This window comes from Plectropomus leopardus, chromosome 2 (genome assembly GCF_008729295.1).
Source record: "Plectropomus leopardus isolate mb chromosome 2, YSFRI_Pleo_2.0, whole genome shotgun sequence".
Taxonomy (NCBI): domain Eukaryota; kingdom Metazoa; phylum Chordata; class Actinopteri; order Perciformes; family Serranidae; genus Plectropomus; species Plectropomus leopardus.
Genome location: NC_056464.1, coordinates 37,713,513 through 37,741,352, shown reverse-complemented (window position 1 = coordinate 37,741,352; position 27,840 = coordinate 37,713,513). Strand labels below are relative to the sequence as shown.

General features: G+C 39.8%; 1 protein-coding gene across 1 annotated transcript in view; it reads right to left on the bottom strand.

The window, feature by feature from the left end:
- The window catches only part of ripor3 (RIPOR family member 3), a 65,388-nt gene extending 37,762 nt beyond the window's left edge, over positions 1–27,626 (bottom strand). The window contains exons 1-2 of the mRNA XM_042493936.1: positions 27,334–27,626; positions 4,157–4,249 (exon numbers count right to left, since the gene is read on the bottom strand). The gene's annotated coding sequence lies outside the window, so the exon portion shown is untranslated. The remainder of the gene's footprint in view (positions 1–4,156; positions 4,250–27,333) is intronic.
- Positions 27,627–27,840: the final 214 nt, after the last annotated feature.

Sequence of the window (27,840 nt, the reverse complement as noted above, 5' to 3'; positions counted from 1 at the left end):
GTTCGTTCTGAAGTTGTTTTTGCTCCTTCTCAGATCATCTCTCAGCCGTCACCCCTGGCTCACTGCCAGCTGAAACACGATTGGCTCATTTTGCAGAGGTCAGAGGTCACAGATGACTCATGTCCCCCCCAGGGTGAAGAACTATGTTGTCATGGATTGAAGCGCACACACACGCACACACACACACACACACACACACACACACACACATTTTCAAACAGTGTCTGCTTGTAACCTTCCTAAAATAGTAGCTATAGTTGTATTGCACTTGTATGAAGTATACTGTACGATCTGTGGTAGGCCTGAGTTTGAATTTGTTCTTTTGAGATTAGAAACCTCTTTTTAATTTTTACCGATGTCGTCAGTAGAACATTTTTGCAGTTAAAAAACTTCTGGTTTTTAAACAAAGCCTCTAACAAACAGGGATAGTGTACAACGCTAAATATGTGATCAAGCTTTTGATGTTTTTTTCATTCACAAAGAGATCCCTGATAGTGTCACTGTGCGGGTTATTTCTGACAGTGTTGCTTGTAATTAAGATCTCGTGATTGGAAAAGTTAACTGATACAGGTGTGACAGTCTCCGTGAACCCAGGTGACCCAAGCAGAGCCAGACTAAGCGTAACTTGCTTCATGGCTCAGGCCTTTGACCTGGAGGAAAGAGAAACCAGCTGATGCATTTTTGGCAAAGCTGAGTAGAATATAAACACGTTTTGTGAGGAAAATGGTTGGCTATAAACACTAAAATCAAGGGTGTGGACCTCCATCTTTGTTCTTCTTTATCCAGTTTAATGTTGCATCACCGCCTTATACTGTTTATCTTCCTTCTTGAGCTGTTCACAAAGTATGACGGGAACGCCTTAATGCTAAGTGTGATGCTGAAAGTGTCTGTAGAAGAGAGGGAGACAGCAAAGTGAAGCTTTGAAGTAGTCACAGTTATCACAGTTTCTCACGTACACGCACAGTGGGTCAGAGGTCGAGGACGAGCTGGCACGAAGATAACGCATCACTCCGGTGTGATCCACTTTGACTCATAATGTTCGCCCACAGCTGAGGGTTTTTGTTTTCAGGTCATTTGAACGATTGTTGTTCTAAGTGAGGGAATTAGCACTGAACTTGAGTCCTGTTAACAGCTTTCGACAGTCTGCCTTTCAAAAGATTTGGTTCAGAGAGGAAAGAGGGGAAAGAAAGGAGGTGAAACAGACTAAATAAAGGAGTGGCAGATGTATCTCGGTGGCCATGCCGATGAAAGCTCAACCTGAAATGGCGCACTGTGCCAATTGTGGCCGAAGTGTTTGCATATTGGAGCAGTTTTATTTTTTGAAGTGACTATCTCTGCCACGTCTCGTTTTGTCACTCCAGAAAACACATGAGTTTTTCCTCTTAAAGGACCCACTTCCATGCTGGCAAGGTTCGTAACCCTTTTATCACTCAGATAGATTGTATTAAACTGGAAACAGGCACAACCTCACACATCGGTCAAAGATGTTTTGAGAGCACCTTAAACTGGAAAAACTTCACTTTAAGAGGTTCCTTTGAGATTTTCCATGAGACTTAGAAACCCCTCATTGAGTATGCACAGGTTAGACCATCAGTGTCCTCTTATCCCTTTACTATAATAATTAAATAATACCTATTATGCGATGCCAATAATCACCATATAAAGCGACTTTATACATTTTGTATTGGGGTGGGCGATATATCGAATATATTCGATGTGCTGCGGCTTGTTCCACGTGTGATGTATAAAATAACTTTATCGTGAACATTGAGTATAAATTGTCACATTGTTTTTATAAGTTACTGGTGTTTGGTTCTCTTGCTCTCTTCTTTGTCTTCCTCTGACAGACACACACAAAGCAGGGCTTTTGCAGAGCTCCAGACTGTGACTTTTTAGTCTCATTTTATTGAAGGTACATGTCCTATTGTCCATAATGTGTCCGTACATGTGAATTCTTTATTGTTTTTGTATTTTTTCCAACATTTGTATGCAGTGTTTACTTTATGCTAACTAAAAATAATAATAAACAGATGTGAAAAAAATGAAAAATCAAACAACCCATGAATTTCCTAGTAGGTCAGCCAGTTTGCATTAAATCATACGGTTTGAGCTCGTGCACTGGACCGCCAAAACCAGAAATCGACTCAACTCTATATACATCTTTTACATAGCATATACTATCGACCTGCTTTCTCCCCCCCAGAGATCCCCCTTCCCCCTAAAAACGAAGGCAGAGGGGGAGAGGTTAATGTAGAAGTAATGAATTACAACTGACCTGATCATACAGATAAAATAACATGCAAAACAGAGTGTATTTTTATTAATAAGAGGTTAATACCTCATGAGAAAGGGAGCCAAAAGCTAAATTTACAACTACAGCAGTATGTAAACGATATAGATAAATGAATACAGTGAGGGCAAGTAGAGGACACAGGAGGACAGACAACATTCAGTTGTTCCACAGGAAATAATGTTTAAAAAAAGTAGGCTAAAGGAAAGAAGAGAAGGAATGTGTTTGATGAGCTGTCCTCCTCTGCAGTTGTCATTTCGCTGGCTTCATGTTTTAAATGGCCATTTTTCACGTCTCCTCTCCCTTTCTTTCCATTTTCTCAGATTTCTTTATCTCTGCCTCTGTCTCCCTCCTGACTCCATCACTGTCTTTGTCCTCGTGTTTTTCCTTTCACTCTGTTAACGTCCACCTCTCCTCTCAGTTTTTACTCACACTGCAGACCTCGCTCATCTCTCCCTGCCTGTCGTCCACGTTCGTCCACCTCACCCCTCTGTCCCCCTGCTGTGTGTTGTGTTATGTGGTGATATCCAGGGTTTCTGTGTGTTTAGGCCCAAGCCAGAGCAAAGATTAAAAGACTCTACAGTAACTTAATCTCTTAAACCTATTGACATAAACTCTTCACACACAGTGTACATCTCTATTTTCCTGAGGAGATACAAACATCTGGGTTCTTCACACACACACACACACACACACACACACACACACACACACACACACAAATGCCTGGCTTCTCTGAAGTCCTCAAAAGATACAAACATCTGTGCTTCCCAACACACACGCATACACAACCCCTGCACAAGCACTTAGATGTTCTTGTACGAGTTCATCTTCTCCAAAAGATGAGAAACATCTGTTCACACAAGCAAAAAATCTGATCATGTTCGTCAATAAACAGCTGAGTGTACAGTTATGTGAGAAATGTCTATAAGTTGCCAAAATATTTTCTTCAAAAATCACAAAAAAATCACCCAAATGTTTTCTTTTGATGAAAAAAAAGCTAAAGAAAAAAAAAGAGAAAAATATCGCCCAAAAAATTAAATGAAAAACTTTTTTTTAAGAAAGAAAAGAAATCAATGAAAAAAGGACACAGAAGACTTTTCTTTAAAATTGGCGATAAAATATATACAAAATACAGACATTTAAAGTTGTTTGCCACTCCCCAAACCATAATTAAAACCATATGTCCCTCCCAGTCTTTAAAAAAAATGACATTCCTACCTGTTTTTGCATCCCCCTTCCCCTCATAAATAGCAAACAGTCCCTTAGTTATATTTAAATTTCCACACAGTGTACATCTCTATCTTCCTGAGGAGAAACAAGATACAAACATCTTGGTTCTTTTCTCTCTCTCTCTCATTCACACACACACACACACACACACACACACACAAATGCCTGGCTTCTCTAAAGTCCTCAAAATATACAAACATCTATACTCTCCAACAGATACATACACAACCCTGCACAGACTCTTAGATGTTCATGTTCACGTTCATCTTCTAGAGAAGATGAAAAACATCTGTCTGCACACACAGACACGGTGCCTGCCCACATCTGAGTGCACCGACACGCTGATGAACAAAATCCTTATCTGAATATATTCATCAGTAAACAGCTGAGTGTGCAGTTATTTGAGCGATGTCCATGAAAACTGTGGATCATCATCCAGTAGGTGTGGATCACACTTAAAGTCCCGGCTGTTTATAAGACGCAACTTTCATCAGAGCAGAAGCCTCGAGACAGAAAACAGATTTACTGTGAGCTGACGAGGAGCTTCATCATGAGTGTTAGGAAATCAAAGTCCTCTGACACTGACTCTACCTGCCAACTTTCTCAAGATTTAACCGGAAATAAGTTTCTTACTTTTGTGTTGTCTTTCGTCTGATGGCAACATCCAAGCTGTGATGCTCTCGTGGCTCAGATCCTGGTGGTGTCACTTCATCTTCACAGGACACACTGAAATAATTACAAGTAAACATATGAGTGAATTCCAAAAAAGGTTAGTCCAGCTTTTACAGCTGCTAAACGTGCAGAAATAAGACACACTCTCACAAAAAAGTAAATTTCCCCAACAAGTGGTGAGATACCGGATGGTCGCTGTTTGAACATCCAATCAAGGCGTCTCGTTATGGTTCAAAAATAGTTCTGTCATGAAAGTTGTGCAGACGTCCTCAGCATTACCTGGCTGTCCATTGGACATCCTGTTTGAGCGTCCAGGCAACGTCACAAAATTTGCCCATTTATCTGTTTATCTGCCACGTGCAATTTGTATGGAAGCTCTTTATACAACATCACCTCACTTTTTGGCAAAGTCTTTTGGGTCTTACAAGCGCCACAGATTTTAAATTATGAAATATTATTTACATTTAGATACAAAATGACATAAGCATCTTTTTTGTTTTTAAGAAATGGATATTGAGTAATACTAATCTTTGGATGTGTAGTGGATGTCACACTGTGGCCATCTGATCACAACCATTTATAACCAAATAAACTGACAAACTTACTTTTTTCATAGCATTAATATGCTCAATATTTACTGGTTTGTATGAGAAGGTCTGACTGGAGCATTATTGGACATGGAAACAAGGTTAATATCTCACCCTCCACCTCATAATAATGCTGCAGTTTTTGGCGTCCAATCCTGACCACGTTTGGCCAGGGACACAAAGTCAACACACAACCAATGTTTCCTGGCTCAAAACACCTGCATCCTGTTGCTCCTGTGTTATTTGCAGGTATTTAAATTGGCCAACGTTTACACATTTTGCACAGTATTTGTCCGTTTTTATGAAAATGAGCCTCATTTTTAAATGAATCAAATTCAGAAAGATCAGAGCTCACAGACACACACAGTTAGACAATGTGAGCGTCTTCAGAGTTAGTGGTAACTTAAGCTCATTTTTAAGTTTTAAGCACATTTATAAGAAGTTTCAAGCTGAGACTTGTCAGTGATTTTGGCCAGGAGCCTGAATTGGGCTGGTACTCACTGGTTTCCAGTGCTGGTACCATCTCCTGGTATTTTCTCCCTGCTCAATATGGCTCAGTAGTGTCCAACATGATGCCCACAGCTGCAGAGCATGTTCTTAAAATAACTTACAGACATCTGTTTCAAGGTGGGATACTGCCACCAAATGCAGGTATTTTAAGCCAAAAAATAACCAATTTTGTGACAAACCTAGCAACAAGTTAACCAGCGTTGTTGAAAGGTAGAGAAAGAAATTTTCAACAGATTCACTGCATCTGAATGTACAAGTGTACAAATGTATATTTGGTTTGCAGAAACGTACAGTCCCAGATTTTATTCTGGGGATTGTGTTGGTGCAGAATAGATCACTATGGCAAAATGACTGTATGGACAGCGAGATGGCAAAACTAGAGATGATTGTGAAGCAGATGTGAGTCTGTTTACGTTCACTCTGCTGTCTTTTTTCAGAGAGTCTGATCTAAATCCAATATGGACGCTGTGTGTCTCCCCACATGCTTTTCTATCAGTCTTTCTGCAGCTTTTTTATTTTCACAGCTGAGAGGAGACAAAGAGGGACCCCTCACTTGTCTTTCTCTCTTCATCCATCTCCCATTGGCCTCTTTGTGCGTCTGTCTCTGTGGAGAAAAGACAGATACAGAGACATCACTCTGTCTGTGCAAGTCTCTCCATTACTCTGTCTTCCTCCCTCCTAATATGTCTCTCTCATGTGAGCGACAAGAGGAGGAAGAAATGGAGAGGAAGAGGAGGTGGAGAGAAGTTCTGGGTTTGTAATCATACCAACTCTCCACGGTCCTCCCCTCGATTAGCCCTGCTGTCAACACCACTTAAGCTGAGCCCTAAACATGCTGAACACACACATAACACACACTCTATCTCCCCATCTTTGCTCTGTTGTCCATCTTCCTCTCCTGAATGCAGCCCAGTCGCCAGAAGACAATGTTGGCATTGTACATTTCTGAAAATCCTGAATGTGTTTTATTTTATCGTCACATACATATCTTATCAACGTTTTTAAAGTGACGTAGTAAATGAGCTGACATTGTCATCGGGAGGTGGAGGGGGATGGTGGATGGAGTAGGTGTGATGCCTGCCGAGCTGCAGACCACTCTTCTATACCAAAAAAACCCAACAAGATCAGTAGTTTTTTAGCAATTCATTGCTGTATTTCCAGTGGCTCTTAAGCCACCAAACGTGGGTGTTTTTATCAGCGTGCCACCAAAACCAGGTATTTTAAGTCAAAACATGATCTATTCTTAACAAAAGCCAGGTGCTTTTGTGCCTAAACATAACCAAATGTAAACCACAGCATTGTTGAAGCGCAAATTTTCGACATATCTGCTACAATATAACAGAATCTGCAGAAAAATACAGTGCCAACATTTATTCTGGTGACTGGATTGATATATCCATGTTTATGTGCATTAACACTGAAGCTGTGTGTGTGTGTGTGTGTGTGTGTGTGTGTGTGTGTGTGTGTGTGCGTCTGTGTGTGTGTCTGTGTGGATAAAGTGGATGTTGGATGATGTCATGTGACTAATTGGAGTCTGCATAAGTGTGTGTGTGTGTGTGTGTGTGTGTGTGAGTGAGTGAGACGACATCAAAAGACATTATGAGACTCCTCAGCTGTCCGTCTGTAGTTGGACCTGTTTCTTGATTTTATTTTTGATCTTCCTTGACTTGTCAGTCAGCTCATATCTATTTTTTTTAATTTTCCATAAATCTAACAAAAATATGAGTATAAGCTGTAGCAGTTTAAAATAAAACTTAATGAGCTGTTCAGAACAGCCTGTATTTTTGTGGCTAATGTTTAATGTCAAGGATTCAAGTAGTACTGAAGAAGTGCAGTACGTAGTGATCTTCCTCAGATAATTGTTGGAGTAACTGAAATCTGGATTCAAATTTATGACCTGACACTTTACATGAATCACTGGCTGCAGATATACGCTCCAGCATGTTTCTCTCTGAATTGAATCACATGATTCACACAGTCAGTCAAAGCTGGAAAAAAAAGTTTGTTTCTGATACACTTCTTTGAATTAAACTAAGAATCCAACCCATACACACACACTCACACTGAATAGAAAAAAGGACCTGAATCCCTTTAGCTTTTGTAGTTTGTTTGCCTTGTTGCTGAAATGTGCTATATAAATTAACTTGCCTTCACATAGTAAAGCAACGCTTATTTTGGACAAAAAGTGACGTCATCAACAAATCCAATAGCCCAGTTGTTTGGAAGTCCTTTGATCGGCTATCAGATTGGATCTTGAAAATGGGCTGTTTAAAAAAAAATATATTTTGAAATCAGACTACATCATGTAATTCAGTTTTGGTCTTGATTTCAATCAAACCTACAGTTTTTATTGATCAAAACTTTTTAGCAGGATCGGGATATATCTGGTCCAAAAATCTGGATTGTCTTGATCCTAGCAGAGAGGTGGATTTCAGAGGGGGTAATAAAACCTTTAAAACTGGTCAAATACTTATACATTAAGTTGTATCCTAACGGCTGAGTTGGCGTTTCATTTAAAAAACCTGGAAAAGGGAGCAGCTAGTCGACCTTTAATGACTGAAAATAGTTACATTAGTCATTTATTGGACACGGCCGATGTTTCCCTAATGTATCTGCTTGGGTTTTTAACCTGTAAAGAATGAACGCTTCCCTGTGGACACAGTCTGATGGATTCAGCAGAAGATAAGGAAGGATGCACTCTGCAGGTCTTTATGGTACCAGAGGGTCCTGCAGCTGTTACTGCACTTCAGTAAAATTACTGCCTGAAACATACTTATAGGATTCAATTAGATCCTCAGTTAAACTGAGAGGAAACTCAAAATAACATCTTTGAATCTTAATCTGATTCATATTCTAATCTAATCCATTTAAATAAGAGTTTCTTCTGCTCTTGTTCCGTCACAACAAGACAGTGCTGCACTTTGTGTGGTCACCTCCTTTTAGTTATGGTTGCATTGAGATTTGTCCTGCCTGAAACAACAAGGTGAATCCGGCCTGGATGATTTGTGCTTCTGTTTGGTCTGTAGTTGCAGTTAATGTGACTTGTTTCTTGCTGCAGTGTCCCCCTGAAGCTCAGTTATTTAACTACACAGGGACGTAAAATGCATGTTTAGTACATTAAGTTCTGTATGAACATGGTGTCTCTTTGTCATATGTGAGGTGATGTCTGTTAAGTCTGCACACTTAAGTGTGTTTTGGTTTTGTAAAGGTCTGAACAAAGGAGGACAAGTTTGATTTAAAAGTGTGGCAGGAAAGGCAAATATTTTTTAACCTGTAATAAATAAAAACAAAACTGATATATCACCACCTTTTATGCTGATTTGGTAAACTTGTTAGCAAACAGTTACTTATTTACACATCCAGCAGTTACAGAGCAACATAGTCATTCATTTTTGAGTTGTGTTTTTGTCCAATTTTATGACCATTATTCTCTTTTAGCTCTGTTTTTGGTCCCCACCAACTCCAGAGGGAAATATCTCTTGAATGGAATTCAGAAGGGAATATTCTTCATCTGATAAACGCTCCACCATGTTCACCAGCTAACCTCTCACTGGAGGTGGGTTTCCATTAAACCTTGAATTGTGCAAATTGAAATTTTCAATATAAAATATACCTAATTGAAACATGTCAATATCGAAAAAACTTCTATTTATCACAATAGTGTTTTTACGCTTGCATAATGCAGCAGGCGCCACAAGAGGTGTTATTGCATCGCACAACTCTTAGTGCCAATTCCCTCATGTGTGGTTACTCCCATGTAGAAGGGGCTTTCCATTAACGTTTGCACAGCACGCCCATGTCGCCTTCAATTGGAAATAATGATGGTTAGTGCGGAGGCTACAATAGAAATAAACTTGCTGATGTTTTGAACAACCATCACCATGCTTCTTGTAATGTTAACACCAGATGAGAAGTCTCATAACATCACTCAGTGGAAACACAGTCATTTCGCAATTGTGATTTATCGACATTTTTAAGATATCACTTAAGTTTTGTGCAACTCTGTAACGAAAACCTGCCTTGTGTCTGTCCTCTGGTGCCTGCCAAGCAGGTAGAGAGCAGTGGGATTTATCGACTGTATAAAATAATCAACATTGTAATGTCACCCATTGATTTGTGGGCTCCCATTTTGATGTCTCAAGTTTGGATCTTGGATTTTTGTCTTTGGCACTCCAGTGTTGGCTTTACTTTTCAGCTCAGAGGGTTGCAGCTTGGCGGCTTTTCACAGCCTTTTCTTTGGTTTAGGAGAGTTTTCCTCAGGAAAACTCTCCTAAACCACAACAAGTTGTGCAGTTTACATGTCTGATGCATATAAATAAACAGAAGATCTACAGTTTGTTATTGTTGTGGACAGAAATAGAACTCGTGCCTCCAAGAAAAACTGAAAACCTCCCAGGATGAGTACTTAAAGTAAGGATCATTTTGAAAAATCCATGTCCATCCATCACTCACATCATTGTAAATCTAAACTCTTTTTTTTTACAGAAATCTCGCCCCCTCCCCAACACAGACGCACACAGATACACCTCATAGAAGAACATAATAAAGATCACAGGGGGGAGCTATTTGTGTGTATGTTGTATTTGATACCCAGTGGCCCTGTGGGGAGTAAGGCCAGTGAGTTCAATGTAGCACAGAACACACACACACACACACACACACACACACACACACACACACACACACACAAATGAATATCATGCTGGTATGCCGCCTCACCTCTGTATATAAGGTCCTATCACGAAAAGGGGGGCAGAGTGGTCTCGCCTCTGAGCTGAGAACAGTAACAGTGCCTAAATGAGGTCTGTGTGGAATGGTGTGGTGCATTGTGGTAGTTGTAGGTTTTCTACCTCTTGAGCAACAGTGAATGCGACAGTTCCTTTGCTTTGTTTTCTCTTACGTCACAGCAGTAAATCCTTGAAGTATCTTCCGTTGGTGAGATTTGTTTCCACTGTACGAAAGTTGAACCACCCTCTGCAGAATACTCATCCTCCTCTTTGTGTTTTTAGGTGTCTTTGCTGCTTCTCTTATTTAAAATCTGGTATCTGTTGTAATAGCTGAAACGTTAATTCTACACTCACGTATCTTTGTCAGTTAAATATCAGTGCTGTTTATAGACACTTTTACTACAATGAACAGAGAGAACTTAGAGGATAACGTGCATTAGGATCGTCTCACCCCCCCAAAATTACAATGTGGCTGACAGATCACAGTTGGGAAAAACTATATTAAATATAGAATGTCAGAGCTTGCAGACATCCATTCATTTTACACATGGAGGTGATTATCCAAAGAAATTATGGATTTGGGAATTCCTTTCTTTATATTCAGACTTTAAGTATTAAAGCGACCCCTCTCTCAACTTCCTTTAACCCCTGTGTCTGTATAATGCCGCTTCAATTTCTGCATTTCTGTTCAACAGCCAACATACTTCGCTTTGCATCAGTATAGCCAGCGCCCTTATGGAGCAGAAACCTGATATCTGCAAGTGAGGAGAGTGCATATATGTGGCGCAGCATGCAGGGCTTCACAAAGACGAGGTCTCCCTGCAGCTCAGCAGGCGAAGGTTTGGAAAATCTGTCTCAAAACCTGCATTGCTGCCCAGAGTTAAAAACGTATGTACTCCTCTAAAAGCACTATTGATAGTAACATCTGCAAAATGTCATGAGATTAAATCCAGATTGTCTCACATATAGTCATGGAAAAACTTGGAAAAGTCACGGAATTTTTAGGACTGGAAGATTTAGAAAATATATATACAGATTTTTCTTACCTTCGCCTGCTGAGCTGCAGGGAGACCTCGTCTTTGTGAAGCCCTGCATGCTGCGCCACATATATGCACTCTCCTCACTTGCAGATATCAGGTTTCTGCTCCATAAGGGCGCTGAAGCCAAAATGAAATAAACATAAATCCTTCCCCAATGCTTTAAAATTATTTGACATGCCTCCCCCGTTTTGCACCACCCCCTACCCTCTCATATGTGACAAACAGTCTCTAAATTATATTTAGATATTCAGTTCTAATCCTGGTCTGAATCCATTATTTTTTTTTTAATATTATGTATTTAGAAAAGCAATTATATAGTAATGAAAAAGAACCAATAAGGATTAGAGATGGCTGTTTCGGAGAATATATGGTCTATAAAATCTGCCTAAAAGTCATCGAAGAGTCAGGGAAATTGATTGTTAAAAAAGTGTATGAACCCCAACTCCTATTAAAGCACTGTAGATAGAAACATCTGCAAAATGTCATGAGATTAAATCTAGATCGTCTCATATATTCTCTGTTTGCAACTTGTTCCTCTTGTTATCAGGCCATTTGGAAGAGGACTTTGATTTATTCTTGTCTTTTCACTTTGCATGACTCACTCTGATACGGAGAGTCGGCCCAGTGCCTAAAATATAAACGTGAAGCTACAAACTGTTTTTCCTTTCTCATGATTGACTTCACTTGGCATAATGTGGGCCTTTGAAAGGGCCCTGTGGGGTGAACTCAGCCAATCTGGAATTTCACCCGAGTGTGAAATGGAAATTCTTGTTCTGCCTCCTGAGGCCACGAGCATTTTGCTCAGACAAACGACACTTGCGGGGGGCGTCCCGACTCAGCGACAGCTTGGACCGTTAAAAAGAAAATCCGCCCAAAACACAACACTTGTTATTCGTTTAAACAGAGACAGGTCAATTGTGATTTGTTGTCCTGCGTGAAGCTGGAAGAAGAGTTTCTCTCTTCAGCAGGTTCCTTTCTCCTCAGCAGGTAGAGCAAAAACCAGATGCTTTAGTGAAACCGCAGTTATGACCAGGACTCTGCTGCGGAGACCACTGAAAACCTGTTTCTTCTGGCACTCAAGCACACGCAGCAGTGATCCAGCACCGTAATGAGAAGCTCCTGGTGGATGTGTAAATGTGAAGTGGTTCCCCTGAAATTGACATATCACTCTGTTGGAGTTGTTGGAACTACAAAAGCACTCACAGTCCACCTGGACTTGTCACAGAGTGATGCTTCGTCCCTCACAGATTAACATTTGGCTGAGCACAGACAGAGCAGACAGACAAATTAGTTTTTTTTCTGTCATCAAGTTACACACATGGATGTGTTACAGGAAGTCTGGATACACCCGTGGCGGCGGGGCTGCGTTCATTCCTATAAGAGCGGTCCAAATAAATTTAATTTTACGGCTCTTTTAGACTGTCCAAATTTTGTGAACTGGCTGTCTTAAATCTAGATGGTGAATTGAGTCGTTTCAGAGGGTGTTGACTCTCCCAAAAAGTATCCACTGAGTTATAAACGTCTCTTTCCCAAACTCTTTCAGCATCGCTACAGAAAGTACACTCTACGTTGCACTGACACTAAATGTTGACAGCAGCTTTAAACTATGCGGTGTGCAGTCTTTTAACGTGGATGCTCCGTGGAACAGGCTTATGCGGTTTAGGAGTGTTGTGTTTTGTATGTCTGGGCGCCTCAGAGGAGGACTTTATCTTTATCAGTAGTGAACAGAGGTCAAGCTGGTTCAGGGGACCAGGCCACATGCTGGGAAATGATAAAACACAAACATGCATCCACACACGCATATATGTACTGCAAATGGGCATGCAGATACTTTGAGCACTGTTGATATTGGACAGTGTGGTGAATTCCTCTGTGACATTAGGATTCATGAAAAGCTTTCAAAGTTAATTAGCATGATTCAGAGTACATCAAAAACCAACATTATTTTTACATTTTTGGTTAGAGCAGCTGTAATCTTTATTTTATTGATAATAATGTCTCAAATAAAGTAAAAAAACATGTTATAGGTGTCTCTGGTGGTAGTGCTGAACAGAAATGTGATCAGAGAATGATCAGTTAAATCTGCAGCTCCCCTCGACCAAACAGGACCTTACGGTGTGTTTTAGCTCATTGTTTCTGTCTGACCCTTAACTTTTTTGTCCTGGCTCACTCTCACACCTCTCATAGCATTGTTTTCAGAGAAAAACTTGTAAAAAGCCACTGCACACCAGCTGGTGAACATAAAAGAGCATTTAGCAGCTAAAGAGACATGTAGATATACAGATATTTTCCTCAGAAGTTGATAATAACCGAAGCCAGAGCCAAATGAGTGAATATTGGACTTCATCAGGTGAACATTTGAGGAAATTTCTGGGATTTTATGACGTTTTCACATTTTAGGATGTTTTTTTGGGAGTTTCTTGGATTTTATGACGTTTCTCAGATTTTAAGATGTTATCTCAGATTTCAAGGACATTTGTAGGATTTTAGGATGTATCTCAGGTTTTAGGATGTTGCTAGGACTTTTTTGGATTTAAGAGCATTTCTAGAATTTAGGGATGTTTCTCAGACTTTCAGATGTCTAGGATTTTAGGACATGTTTCAGCTTTAAGGACTTGTTTTGAATTTTAAGACATTAGGGGCTTAGCAAGGACCTCTGTCGGGGGTACGGGGGATCCTCCACTGGAGCTTGTTTTGATAAACAAGCTCTGTTTTGATGCTGTTTTATGCACTCTGGTAGATTATGTATACTAAAAGTACAAAAACATATCCAGTGTGACTAATTTTTATTGTGAATTACGAAATGGTTGAGGAGGCTACCCAGCACCCTAGCATGGGCCAGACTCGGCCTGCGGGCTGTATGTTGAGTATCACTACTATAGTCTCTTTCCCAAAGCATTTTTAGTAGTTTAAAAACAATGTTTTTGTTTTTTTTTGCGTTGGGTGCTTTTTAAGCAAGAGTTTTTATTTTCTTTTGACCAATAAACCATCTGCAGAGTCTCTAGCTCCTCCCCTTAGTATCAAATCAGTGTGCAAGATACCTCAACAGAGGGGTGACAAAAATAAATAAATAAATACATAATTGTACTAATGTGTAACAAACTGAACTGAACTGAATTGCAGAGGATAAAAACTTGAAATGAACCATCATGTTGCTCTTTACTGCTGGTTGGGAAAATAAGAGACTAGCCATGTCAACTTAAAGGGTGATGGTGTCTGGCATGTGCTTTGAACACACACTTCTGACCTGTCAGGGACCAGAACATGGGTTTGACCTTTGACCCTGGCTGGTTGCCTGGTGAAGGCGGTGGAGTGTTGCAGCGTCAGTGTGTTGTTTCAGATTGGACTCGTGGGGCCTGTAGATCCACATGGAGCCTGGATGAACTCTCAGAGTTTGACCTCAAAGTGTGTACTGATGCGTGTGTGACTCTCTGGCCTGCGTGTGAGGTCCTGTCATGCATGTCACACATGTATGTAATCGTTGGCAATGAAAGTTATAGATCTCTGGCTCCTTCCAACAATGCCATTTAATATGTATGTGAGAAAAAATCACGTGAGGAAAAATCTATCTCAAATCTTAAAAAGTGCAAAAGGTTAAATACAGGGATGAAATATAACATGTATAAAACATATCATACATATCTGTGTTAGTACAATAATTGCAAAGTGAATAAAGCAATGCAATGCAGTGAGGACTAGAATAAGACTTCACTCAAATGTGTGTGCACAGTGAGAGATTTCATGTGTACTGTACTAAAGGTTTCAAAGTGACTGAGTATGAGCTGACATTGTCATCAGGAGGTGGAGGGGATGGTGGCTGGTGTGGCGCGTGAGCAGGACGCTTGCCAAGCTGCAGCCCACAAAAAACAGAAAAACTGTTTTTAATGAGTCATCAGTGTATCTACCAGGGTTTTTTAGCCACCAAAAAGGGGTCCTTTTTGACAACCCGTTGCTGTTTTTCCACCAGGAATTGTGCCACCAAAACTGGCTATTTTAAGCCAAAACATTTCTTCCTAGCCATAACCAAGTGGTTTGTGTGCCTCAACATAATCACACATTAACCACAGTGTTTTTCAGGCAGGAAGGGAAAGTAAAAGTAGGGCTGCATGATATAATGAGTATGAGATGCCATATGCGAAAATGTCACAATAGTTACTTGCAATAAATAAGCAGTATTAAACTGTACTCAGTTTACAGTACAGTGCTAAAACTCAGCTTTTACAACAAATTGAACATTGACATGAACACATAAGGCAACAACAAAAAAAGTGATAGTTACATTTTAAAGTAGTTTTCTACTGATGCTCTCTTTCAAATAACTCAAAAAATCCCTGAGTGCAACATTGCGTCTTTGACAATGTGACATTGCAATGACAATAAAACAATGAAAAATTAAAATGTGCTTTACTCAAAGATTAGGTGAAACTAGATTAAAAAGATTAATTATCTAGTGTATTTCAAACAAGTGTCTTTAGCCTGCTAAAGTAAATAGAGACCAACATCTGATTTATTACAGCAATAACACCCAAAGTGCTGCTCTGCACTGTGAATAAAAGTGTGCCTTGTTCATCAGTGTACACATAATCGCAGAAAACCCTCATGGGGTGTGCAGCTATACAGCCAGTACAAAAAATAAATGCATCGTTGTTAAAGTTTTCTGTAAATTAGTGCACTTATATATGAGATAAAGCAAGTGAAATCATTGACTACGGCTGCTTCCTGCTTTGCAAAGGAAAAACCATTCCTACTCAAAAAGAAAAAAAAAAATCAAACATGTCTCAGTGGGCTTTATGGAAACTACCCTGGAAAGTTTAACTATTCAAAAGTCTTAAACTGAGTTATAGAAAAATAAAATAGTCAGATATGAAAATACAAATGGCAACAAAGTAGTTAAAATGTCTAAAACTAAAGTAGGCAGTTTGATTAGAAAACACATATTTCAAAAGATTTATTTATATTCCCCAAACATATTTAGCTAGTAAAATAAAAGTAGCAATCAAATGATAAAATGTGTTCTCCTGCGCTGTGGTTTATTTGATAGTTAATTTTTTAAAGAGGTGAAAGAGGCAGACTGACTCTGTGTTATTTGAATGGACCCCCGCGGACTGCGATTTACTGAATGGACTGTCAAGTACATGTAACGATTCTGTTAAACTAATATTTTCTCCTTCTGCAAATAGACAAAAGCTTACGTAAGAACCACACTTAAAGGAAAATTTAGTGGCTTATTTCTGGACAGACAGAAAGCATCAGTGGTGGGAGTAGTGCTCACATATTTTTAACATCTTCTGTTTTATTTTAATAAAAACCTTTAACTTAAAGTCAATTCAAAGTCCTATTTAAGTAAAAGTATTATCAGCAGCACTTAAAGTATCAAAAGCAAAAAGTATTTGTTTGTAATAAAATGTCCTGTGTAACTCATATTATTCTACCTGACATTGTTAGATTTAATACTGATGCATCAGTGTTAAAGCAGTTTGAACTACTTTATAAACAGTTAACTAGTGGTTCCCAGCTGAGGGTGGCCAGGTCACTCCAAGGGTCACCAGAAAAGGGTCACGGGGGCACACCCTACAGAAAGCAATCCCTGATAAGTACCCTATGTGATAAGCAAGTCAAACCACAACCCAGAGCTGGGGGATCCTTAATGGAAAATATCAAAGAAGTGACAAAATAACGTTCCAAGTAAGTTATTTGGCCAATAAGTTACAGAGACGTTGTGGGCAATAGTTCCACCTTCTCTTCTCCTTTCTCTGTCCTCAACCAGTGTCCTGCGCTCTCATTGACTGTAGCTCACCAATTGTCAACCCGACAGGTCCTGATATTTAGTATGCTATATATCTGGGGAGCGTCCGTGATGAGCCTTGCAGATCGCATCTTTAAACAGTTTCACATACAACAATCAAGTACTGATTTGTGAGTGCCAAGCCGATGCCGATTTGCTTCTGATTTGATGCTCTGAGCTCTAAAAACTCCTGTGTAAAACAAGGGCTTAAGTCATGTAGTCTAAATCAGGCATTAGTTATATTCCACCACTGGAAAACATGAAATATTGGTTAAGGGTTCTTATGAAAAGATTTATTTCTGGGACAACAGCGTGCTATTTTAGGTCCCAACAACACCCTCACTTACAAAAGATTTAATTACCTTAAATTGTAATGACACTCCTCAGTTTTGGCTGTTTCATCACTGCAGATCCAGTAATCATTTTCAACTGTTTCAAACTGCTGCCGGCAAATATAAGCTAATGGTAATTTAGGTCAACAATACTTGTTCTGAAAGGGGCAAGAGCCTCCTCCTAAATATAAGACAGAGGATCATAAATAGAGAGTGTATTTTACAGACTTTCACTGCATTCTTGCTTTATTGGGCAGCGCAGAGCTCTGAATTGTGACAGGAAATATGTTAGAGACAGAGGCACCTCTCAGTGGCTGTGAACACTGAAAAAATACAATGTGCCAACTGTGTCTGACTGCTCAGGAAACCCTAAATCTAATAAACGACACATTAAAATGACTTTCACGTCGTTTCCACAGGCTCTTAATTTGAAAACATAACAGTTTTAGGCAGCTGAAACACTTTTGGATAAAGAAACTTTTCCACCTGAAAATGAAAACATCACAGTTATAAACGTCTTATAATGAAGTAGAAGTTGTTACAACCTCATTTTCCTTTTATTTTCTTTTTTCTGGTTTTGTGTCCTCTTAAACTGAATGTTAAACGATGGAGAGATGCGACCCTCAGATGTGTTTGTACATCCAGGACCAGGACCAGTTGATGGACCAGTTGAGCTGATTAAACCAGTAAGGGAGTGGGTAGTACCCGAGAGGCCTGACACAAAAGTCTCTTTATGTCTTCTAATAGGAAAAAACTGCGTCTGTCATCACTCCCACTTAAAAAACTAAAAACATATTTTTCACAGCGGCAGTCGTGGAACAATGGAAATGTTTCCTTCCAAAAATCTGATATCCACCATTTGAAAAAGAAATCACTCCCACTCTTCAGTGTGTTATTGTTCTCATTGATGTGAAACACATTTTGAGATCTTTACCTGCAAATTCAGATGTTTTTAGAATACTGTGACCGTCAGCATCTACCAAGATATAGTATTTATGCTGAATAAAACTGTCTGATAATCCCTTAAAACACTCATGACAAATTATGGTAAACTGGTTAGCATACAGAGCCTGAGCTTTAAGTTTTCAGAGCTGAGGTATTGTTTTTCTTCTGTTTTATTGAAATCTGACGTCAAAGGATCTCTGACCTGTCCTCTGCCAGGGTTTGATGGTAAGACATCTTAAAGCAGCAGTTGGACATAAAAGGGATAGTTCACCCCAAAATGAAAATTGAATCATTATCTACTCACCTTAATACCGGTTGGGTGAAATTTTATCATCCACAAAACACTGCCGGAGATTCCCATGGAGAATTGAGGCAAATGGTGTCCAGAATTAAAATGTAAAAAAAAGAAAAGAAAAGTGAAACCACAAAATGTCTCCATACTCCTCGTCCAAAGTAAGTAAGTGTCGTGAAGCAGCGATGTGCTAAGTTGTTTTGAAAAACGTCACTGGTGTCACACTTTTAGCCTTTTAGTAGCCTGTAGCTCCGAGTGTGGGAGCCACATTTACGTTTGTGCACTGTGCTTGAGACCAGCGAGAGCTTGCGTTATCTACACGCCAGTGTTTACTTGCTACCTGGAAGCCTCCCCCAAACATAGAAACATATATGATGTGCAGATACCGTGAGCGCAGCATAAGTGAACACGACTCCCACACCAGGAGCTACCGGCTACAACGAGCCTAAAATCATGTCGCCAGTGACATTTTTCAAAACAACCTGGCATGTTGGAGCTTCAGGACACTTGGATGACTTTGAACGAGCAGTCTGGAGACATTTTGTGTTTTTTTTTAATGTTTTTTTTAACATTTGAATCTGCTTTGCTTCAGTTGTTTGAGAGATGAGTGCAACACATTTTCCCAATGAAACTCTGGCAGCATTTTGTGGACTATGAAACTTCACCTGACTTTGTATCAGCTTGAGGGTGAGTAGATAATAAATGAATTTTCATTTTTTGATGAACTATCCCTTTAAGTTAATTTATTTTCTTGCAGAGTATTATATGAGAAGATCAATACCAGTTTTATGTCTGTCAGCCACATATAAAGCTATAAAGCCAGGAGACAGTTATAAGGTAACAAAATCCACCACAGGGCTCACTAATTAAAACGTTACATATAAAACTGACACATTAAAATGACACATTGTGGTAGAGCTGCCCCTTGAAAGCTGGAGATTTGAATCATTAGTCGGATACCCCTTATTCCACTGAGAATCCTTTAAGTTGACCAGTCTTTTTTTCTCTTTTTTTGCTGGTCAGTGTGCTTCTGGGGCCATTTTGGTTCCATGTTTTAGGTGGAGTGAGTGCTCTTGACTTTTACGCTACTCTTTGGTACAGGGAGCTGCAGACATTCAGGCAGCAGCACAGAGGGAGGAAACTCTGCACAGTGATGAATTTACAGCTCACACCGATTTAAGCAATCTTTCACCATTCAGTGTCTACAGAGCAGCCCCAGACTGTATATCCTATGACATCACAAATTTTAGTTTTGTAACTCTGTATTTGTATTTGGAAGGTAGCTTTGCATTTTTATCAATATTTTTTGGACTGTCTTAGACCCTAGGACTAATGTGTACATTTTGAAAATAAGTGAAGGTCCCCTTTAAGTCTCACAGGTTGACTTATTGCAGGAAGACCATAACAAACCATAACAAACAAAAACATGGGAAAATAAAAAAATCAAAGCTTTCCTTTCAGTTACTTGTAATGAATCAAAATACTATATTGTCGAACCTCACACTGGTTTGTTTTTGTACCTACATGAAAAAAAGTCCAGTCATTATGTAAGAGAAACCTGAGGAAGTGATGACACAAACACTGGACATCAGCCCTGATGATTTCCTCTGAAAGGAGCAACAGGAAATGAGTTTTGACTGTTGAGAATATTTGTGTTTGAACAACTGTATGAACTGCTCTCAGAGCAAAACTAAAGCGCCAATCTCTGTGCACACTGAGTGTTTTTTGACCTCTTTGGGTCACCAGCTGGAGTTTTCATGGTGGACAATGACACCATAGAAGAAGAGACTTTGTCGTGCTTCATTTTAACCCTCCTTTAAGCTGAAGGCAGAAGCCATTTGTGGACACTGGGGCTTACTCCGGACCTCTGTAGTCGGGGCCGCGGGATCCTCCTACTATAAACAGGCTCTATTTAATGTGTTTTTACGCACTGTGGCACCTTATTTACATTCAAGTTACATGTTCTGATCCTTAAGAAGTTAAAATTTCTACCTCAGAAAGTGTCGTTTACGTTCCAGATTAAGTGTGGTGTCAAAAATATTAGTCATTAGTAATACGTGTTAGTATTGAAGGACGCATGCATCTACTCGTGGATGAGACTCTCGTGACAACATGAGATGTAAACATTAATGGCGTCCTCCTCAGCTGAGCTGTAACGTTAGCTAGCTGTGTGGTGCTTGGTGAGCTTTTGGTAGATGTATGCTTTCGTTTGCGAGGTGGAGGAGTTGGTAGGTTTAGTTTAACGTTTCCATGTACAAGAAAAATGCACGCACAACAGCTGTTATATTTTGCGAATTAGCGCTCCCTGAAAGGTATTACATACTTATATAAAGTTATTTTGGTTAAATTTAAGAAAAGAAACATGGTGACAATTTATTTTAAAATGACTCCAAGTTCATTCCTAGTTCACACAGTTCTGAAAGAGTCACAGGAAAGTCCCGTGTTTTAACAACCGCTTCCTTCTTTACTCAGCCTGTGTAGTTCAGTACCAAGAAAATAGTTCCCACTTGAAACTGCTCACAACAAGGTCTGTGGATTATCTTGAGTAACCAGGTCATGATTTCTGGTAAGAGACATTGCTTTTGAGTTTTTCAAATGTTTACTTTGTTTTGCACTTTTAGCACCATAAGCTGAGTGCCATCTAGTTCCATTATATTAGCGAGAAGGCAGACAGCTCTGTGGCCAATATCTCCAGCACTTAGCAATGCACACCAAAACAATATAGATTGATGAATGTCATAATACAATAGGTCTCAAATCTATCATCTCAGGAAAGCAAAAACAATGCGTTATTGGAAAAGTATTTTTCCCAATAATTCCCATGTGTTCAGCTCGCAACGTAGAACAACAACAAATTCAAAATTCTCTGAAAGGTTTTATAGTCTGGAAATATGAAGAGAAACTAGGAGAAGCAAATGGATGAAGGCCGATACACCAACAAAATATTTTACAAAATAGATTATGGAACTTTAAATACCACACATAAATCAACTCAATCAGTAATATCTTTCACTGTCGCTCTTCCAGCAGCAGGTTTACTCACAGGTTACAAACTTCAAACTAACCACGGCAGTTTTTCAGGAGCCAAACCTGCTCCATCACCTCCACAGATTTATCTGGAAAGAATTTAACACGTGACTTCAGTTAATCAGTCTCAGTACAGTACTTCCATCACATCTGTTCTGCTGGATCACTTCCCGCAATTGATAATCAGTGTAATTTGTTAGCAAATGAACAACGTTATGGTGCTTTATCTGCCAAAAATAAAACACTTAAATGATCCTGTCTTGAAAAAGTTTCAGAAAGTTCTCATGTGGAGCAGCAGGAGTGGATTTCATCCTGCTGTGGATTTTTCTCTCAGTTCATCATTTCTCCAGAGAGTTTGTGGACCTGAAGGTCACAAAGTGTGGGGCAAGATAAGCTCTGTGTGTGTGTCTGTGTGTGTGTGTGTGTGTGTCTCTGTGTCTGTGTGTGTGTGGGTAAAGTGGTCGTTGGATGATGTCATGTGACTAATTGGAAGCAGCACAGGTGTGTGTGTGTGTGTGTATGTATGTGTGTGTGTGTGTGTGTGTCTTTAAGGATAACAAATTGAGTTGAGGGCATCGGGGAATAGAGCTGCTCTGTTGACAGGATGAGCTTTTTGCTATAACTCACAGAGGCTGTAAATCTGCACGTGCATGCACACACACACATACACACACGCAGACATGCACGCAGACATGCACGCACACGTGTGCACACACACACACACACACACACACACACACACACAAAAACACAAACACACACACAAACACACACACACACAGCAGCCACCTTGGATAAGTACATGTATCACACCTCTTTAAGAGATGATTCATCCAACAGCTGTTTCACCTAATGCAGGCAGACACACACACACATACACACACACTCATAAATGCAGGTATATGCACTGAACACTGACTACATTTACTTGCACAAAATATTCTGGTTTTTGTCCTTACTCTGAAAAAGACTATATTCCTGCTCAGCTGTTTACATGTAAAAGAATAATCACTAATACTCCTGTTTACATGCAGCTGTGCATACTCTGATAACCAGCCCTAATAGTTCATTTATCACGTCGAAATGTGGAAAAGTAGAATGGCTGGAGCTGCTCGTCATTTTGCTTTGTTGAATCAAGATAGGATTTTTTTTCACAGTTTCATAGCAGTGTTTGTTGGACTGTGTGAGCTCAGCCTCCCTTTTTGAAAAGGTCAGCATTGCGATATTTACACGTGTCCAAACTCCTGTTGATATCCAAGTCTTTCATAATATTTAAAAGCAGGTGTGTTTCTTCTTCTGACCAGAAATGAGGGTTTTTGTGCATGCAAATCTACCCTAGCCTTGTAAACTGTTTGCAAGTTGGTTTGTGTAAAAGATATCCATAACAACACACAGAGCAGACCATAAACAAAAACAGAAAAACCTCAGCTGAGATGGATATTCTGAATTGGCTGTAGGCATGCCCAAATAATGCTCCTAAAGCCCGAATAAGACTGGAGTATCCCACATGTCTTTAATTGGAAAATGCCAATTTTGGAAAATGGCTGACTCAGAATATTAAAACTGATTATGCTGCTTGCGTGACCTGCATCACATTCACAATATTGTCATATTCTGAATAATGGGAATGTTGGTGTGCATGTATCCATAGCCACTGATATAAACAGCAGGATTTATCCAGATAAACAACTTCACCAACACGCAGTGGCAAACTGAGGGAGCTGGAAGCAGTGGATACATCAGAAGCCAAAGAGCCACGATGACTGACAGCCATATTACAGGGTTTTACACAAATATGACTCTATTTAGCTTTATTTATTGTGACTCAGGAGATGAACACTAACGTAACAAAAGAATGACAGAAGGTTTGTTTTCTAGTTGAAGTAGTGCTAACTTTTTCTTTTAGTCCATTTACATAGTTTGCTAAGTGCTCCCCATCATCCATCAGGCTACGCCCACTGTTGCAATCCTTCATTAATAACACTGACAGGGATATACACTGCATTCAGATTTATTTTGCTCTCCCGTTGAGACACATCACTACAACTTATGTCAGGACGGTTTAAGAATTTTGCATGAATTTGTTCGTAAAGCCCCGTTCCCACTGAACGAAACCCCCATTAACACCCACTTACATCTGACTTTTATATTTAATGGAAATGCAGTACTGTAGCAGGTATCAATCATACCTCCACTATTATTATACACAAATGATTGATATTTCCATATACATAAAGTACAATATTTGCACGTAATATTACACGCTATCATAAATTACATTTATACATTTTTTTATTTTAGTATTATTTTTGCTGTGCATCTCTACCCGTCTCTATCTCTCCCTCACTCTCTCTTTCCTGTGTATCGTTTTGTTATCTGCAGTAATTCTGTGGTTGTTTAAGACATCTTTTGCAGGTTTGTTTGTCTTGGAAGAGGGATCCCTCCTCAGTTGCTCTTCTTAAGGTTTTTTTCCCGTTAAATTTTATTTTTTTGGTAAATTAGTTGCTGTGAGGGTTTGAGGACAGAGTGATGTTGTATGCTGTAAAGTCCTCAGAGGCAAATTGTGACTTGTGATAATGAGCTTTATAAAAAGTTTGAATTGAGTTATATTCATCAGCTGGAACTTCGGTCGACATCTGTCACTGTTCAAGCAGTGCTCGAACATAGTTCAAATTTAGTTTTTTCTGAGTTTGAGAGACAGAATAAGTAATAGATACAAAAAAGAAGCAACCACTGTAACATTGTCACTGGCCTCCATGCTGCTTTATAATGTCTACTAACTTGTTTTCTGGCCTGTCCGTGACTTTAAATGTGACACACCAATGAAAAACAAATAAGAAACCCGTACTGCTCTGCTGCAGAGCCAGGTTCACAGCTCTATACTATTGGCAATGGAAAAGGAGCTTGTTTTTAAAATTTAAGTGACCTGCATACACACTATAATTTTAGTGGGTAAACTGTTTGAGTTCACTCTTGTCCAGCCTCTTATTCGGTCACTCAGTTTTTCTCTTATTTGCCTCCTCTGTGAACTTCCGTTTCAGTCTCTTCAGCTTTTCTTTTTCTTTTTTTAAAACTGTCCACTTACAGAGTATCAAAAGAAAACATTATAATCACTTACATACAGAAGAAGCATTGAGAAAACTAAACAGAACAGTGCCAAACAGCCGAGCTTGCTTGTGCTGTAACGCATTATGCTTTGGTGATCCAACCTGCTTACCAAAATTACACAGTCCAAAAACTGGCATTGGAGGCACAGAGTGGAAATGAAAGGAGCACCATTCATCCTATTACAAGTCAATGTACCATCACCATGTTGTTATCTTAAGAAAAAAATGTCGAATGATGTTGCTTTAATCCACCGTGTCATCCGTCTTTTCAAAAGCAGTCGCACACTTTATTATTACTGTGCAGAGAGTTCCTCTCCTGCACAACAGCAGTCAATGCGTATCACAGTGACAATAAAACCATGAACACAATACTATACGTCTGCACCGCACGCTTCATTAAACCGCAAAGAAGAACTTTATTAATCTCGTAATGGTCGCTTTCGCTTGTAACGTGTCGCCATCCTCGGCTCTGATGAAACCATTGTTGAGACGTCTGAAGCATTTACAGTTAGACGGCGAATGTGGAACAGATTAACACTTCACACTGAATAACTCTGTGGGCTTTCTTATTGTCCGTCACCTCACACACACACACACACACACACAAACACACACTTTTCTCAGTGACAAGTGTTAGCATTTAATTTAACCACAATTGCACCAGTGACCTCCCACTGAGACCAGCTGATGACCCACGTAGCCAAAACCCCCCACTACTGCCTAGACACCACACCCACACACACACACACACACACACACACACACACACACACACACACACACACACACACACACACACACACACTGTGCAAGAGTACAAATTGAACTTGACAGAAGTCTGAACTTGGGGAACCTTGAACTATAGCAGCACTCTAAACTAACATAAAAACGAACTAAAGAGTACAAGTTGTGAGAGAAAAGACGGAGGGGGAAACAGAAGGGGTGCAGAGGAGATGAAGGGGGGAGAGAAAGCGGTGGGGAGAGTGAGGGGTGAGTGAACAGCAGATCCTGACCCCGCTTGTTGTGTTGATGTTTTCTCTGGCAGCTCGTCAGTTTGAGCTGCACTCACTGAGGGGGTTCATGAGAAACTGACGCTCATCTGGCTCTAAGAGCAAAACCACCGTCCAACAAGGGGGGGGGGGGGGGGAAAGAGAGGAAGAGGGAAGAGTTCGCACACAAACAATCAGAAGAGACGTTGAGAGAAGAGATTACAAAGAAACACAGCGAGATGTTTTAGCTGATAGAAGAGATAGATTATGTTGGAGAAACACCATTTCTGGTGTTAAACATGTATTTAAGCGACTGCAGGATTAAAGACGTCTGAAAAGGGATCCCTGACAGCAGTGCAGCAGGAGAAACAGAAAACCTAACGTGGTTTTCTCTTTCATCTGAAACAATTAAAATTGAAAAACCAAATCTGTCTAAAAGTCAGTTTCTCCAGCTGAAAGGATGCCAGCCCCAGGAGTAATCTGATTACTGACCAGCTGCTTGTAATTGTTGGTTTGGGGTAATCAGGTTGTTGCAGCACATGTAGACGTGTTCTCTGATATCTTACCTTAGAGGGACACTTAAACCCACATCAAAAAATGCCAATTTTTTCCTCTTGGCTTTATCGCTATTAATCTACATTGTTTAGGTGAGAGCTGCTGAGTGTTGGAGATACTGGCTGTAAAGAAATTTGCCCTTTTTTGCCTTCAAAGTGCCAAAAACATACGTTTGAAAAATTTAGCAGTATGATCCAGATACTCAAGATAACCCACAGACCATACTGTGGGTTATCTTGAGTATCTTGAGTATCTCCTAAGACAAAAAAAAAAAATTTTTGAGTTGCCCCCCCCCCCTTTTTTTTTGCATCACCCCGTCCCCTCTCAGAAATAATGAACAGTCCCTAAGTTATATTTAAATATTCAATTCTAGTCCTGTTCTGATTAATAATTTTTTTCAAATAATATATACTTTAAAACATAAAAAAGCTATTATATGATAATGAAAAAGAATCGATAAGGAGTATAGATGGTTGAGAATGTATGGTCTTAAAAAACTGGCTCAAAGTCATGGAAATTAATTGGTAAAAATGTATATGAACCCTGTAGAAGTTGTATCTTAAAGTGAACAGCATTGACACAGCAAAGTAAAACACCTCATCCAGCACTAACAGCAGCTCACAGCTGATATTTGTCGGTGATGCAGCTGACTGAGCTCAGCGACACTGAGGTTCAGACCAGCAACACGCAGGTCCCAAACCTGCAGAACAGCATCTCTGCTCTGTTTTCATCCACTTAACTCATGCTCACCTTTGTATAAAAACTCAACTTAAACTACATTTTTTTGACACAAAGCTGCACTTCAACAACCAGCTGTTTGTTTCCCTCTAAATGTTATCATGGAAATCACTTAAACTACAAATTTATCAGTTTTATTTCAATGCAAAGATTAGAGAATTTGTCTTTAAACTGGCATTTAAAGCTACTGTATATACATCAAAAAAAATAACTTTTTAAAATATTTGCATCAACAATTTTTTGAGGATTTTAAACTGCCTTTATAGAAAATCTCCCTCATGTTTCCCAGTGGTGCAACAAAAAGAAGGGCTATAAATATTATTATTTTAGTTTCTTAGTTCATGCATAAATTAACCAAAAGGTCACAGGTTCAAACCCCCAAAACAGGGACCTCTTCTGCCCAAGGGACCAAACTTTCTCCTCCATGTATAAATTTAAGCCTTAATTACACATAATAAAACTCCAAATGACCCATCAAGAGCATTAAAAGCGTATTAAACTCACCTGACTGGATGAGAAACCGGTTATTCCCAACTGTCACTCCGAGTCCTCCACACCAAAAAGCTGCCCCAGCGGACGAGTCATATCCAACACTGACACACACACACACACACACACACACACACACACTCACACACACACACGCTCACACACACACGCTCACACACACAGCGGTGGGTTTGGCAGCTGCCTGCTCGCTCCTGATAGCATTCAGTGCTCAGCAGCAGCAGCTCGAGAGGGTTTCACAGCGACGTCAGAGAGACTGAAAACACAGCAGTGAATTAAGTTCCCCTCCTGTCGTCTCCCTCTCTCTCTCTCTCTCTCTGTGTTTCACTCTTTTCCAGCTCTGCCTCTCTTTTCCTCTCCTCCTCTCAGCTTTGTCTCCACTCCCTTTTTCTGTGTTTCTCTCCTCCTCTTTCAGCACTTCCCACTCTGACAATTTGCTTTTTTTCTCTTAGTCAGCCTCAATTAATGTACCCAAGCTTCTGCTCATTTTCTTCACCTCTTTCC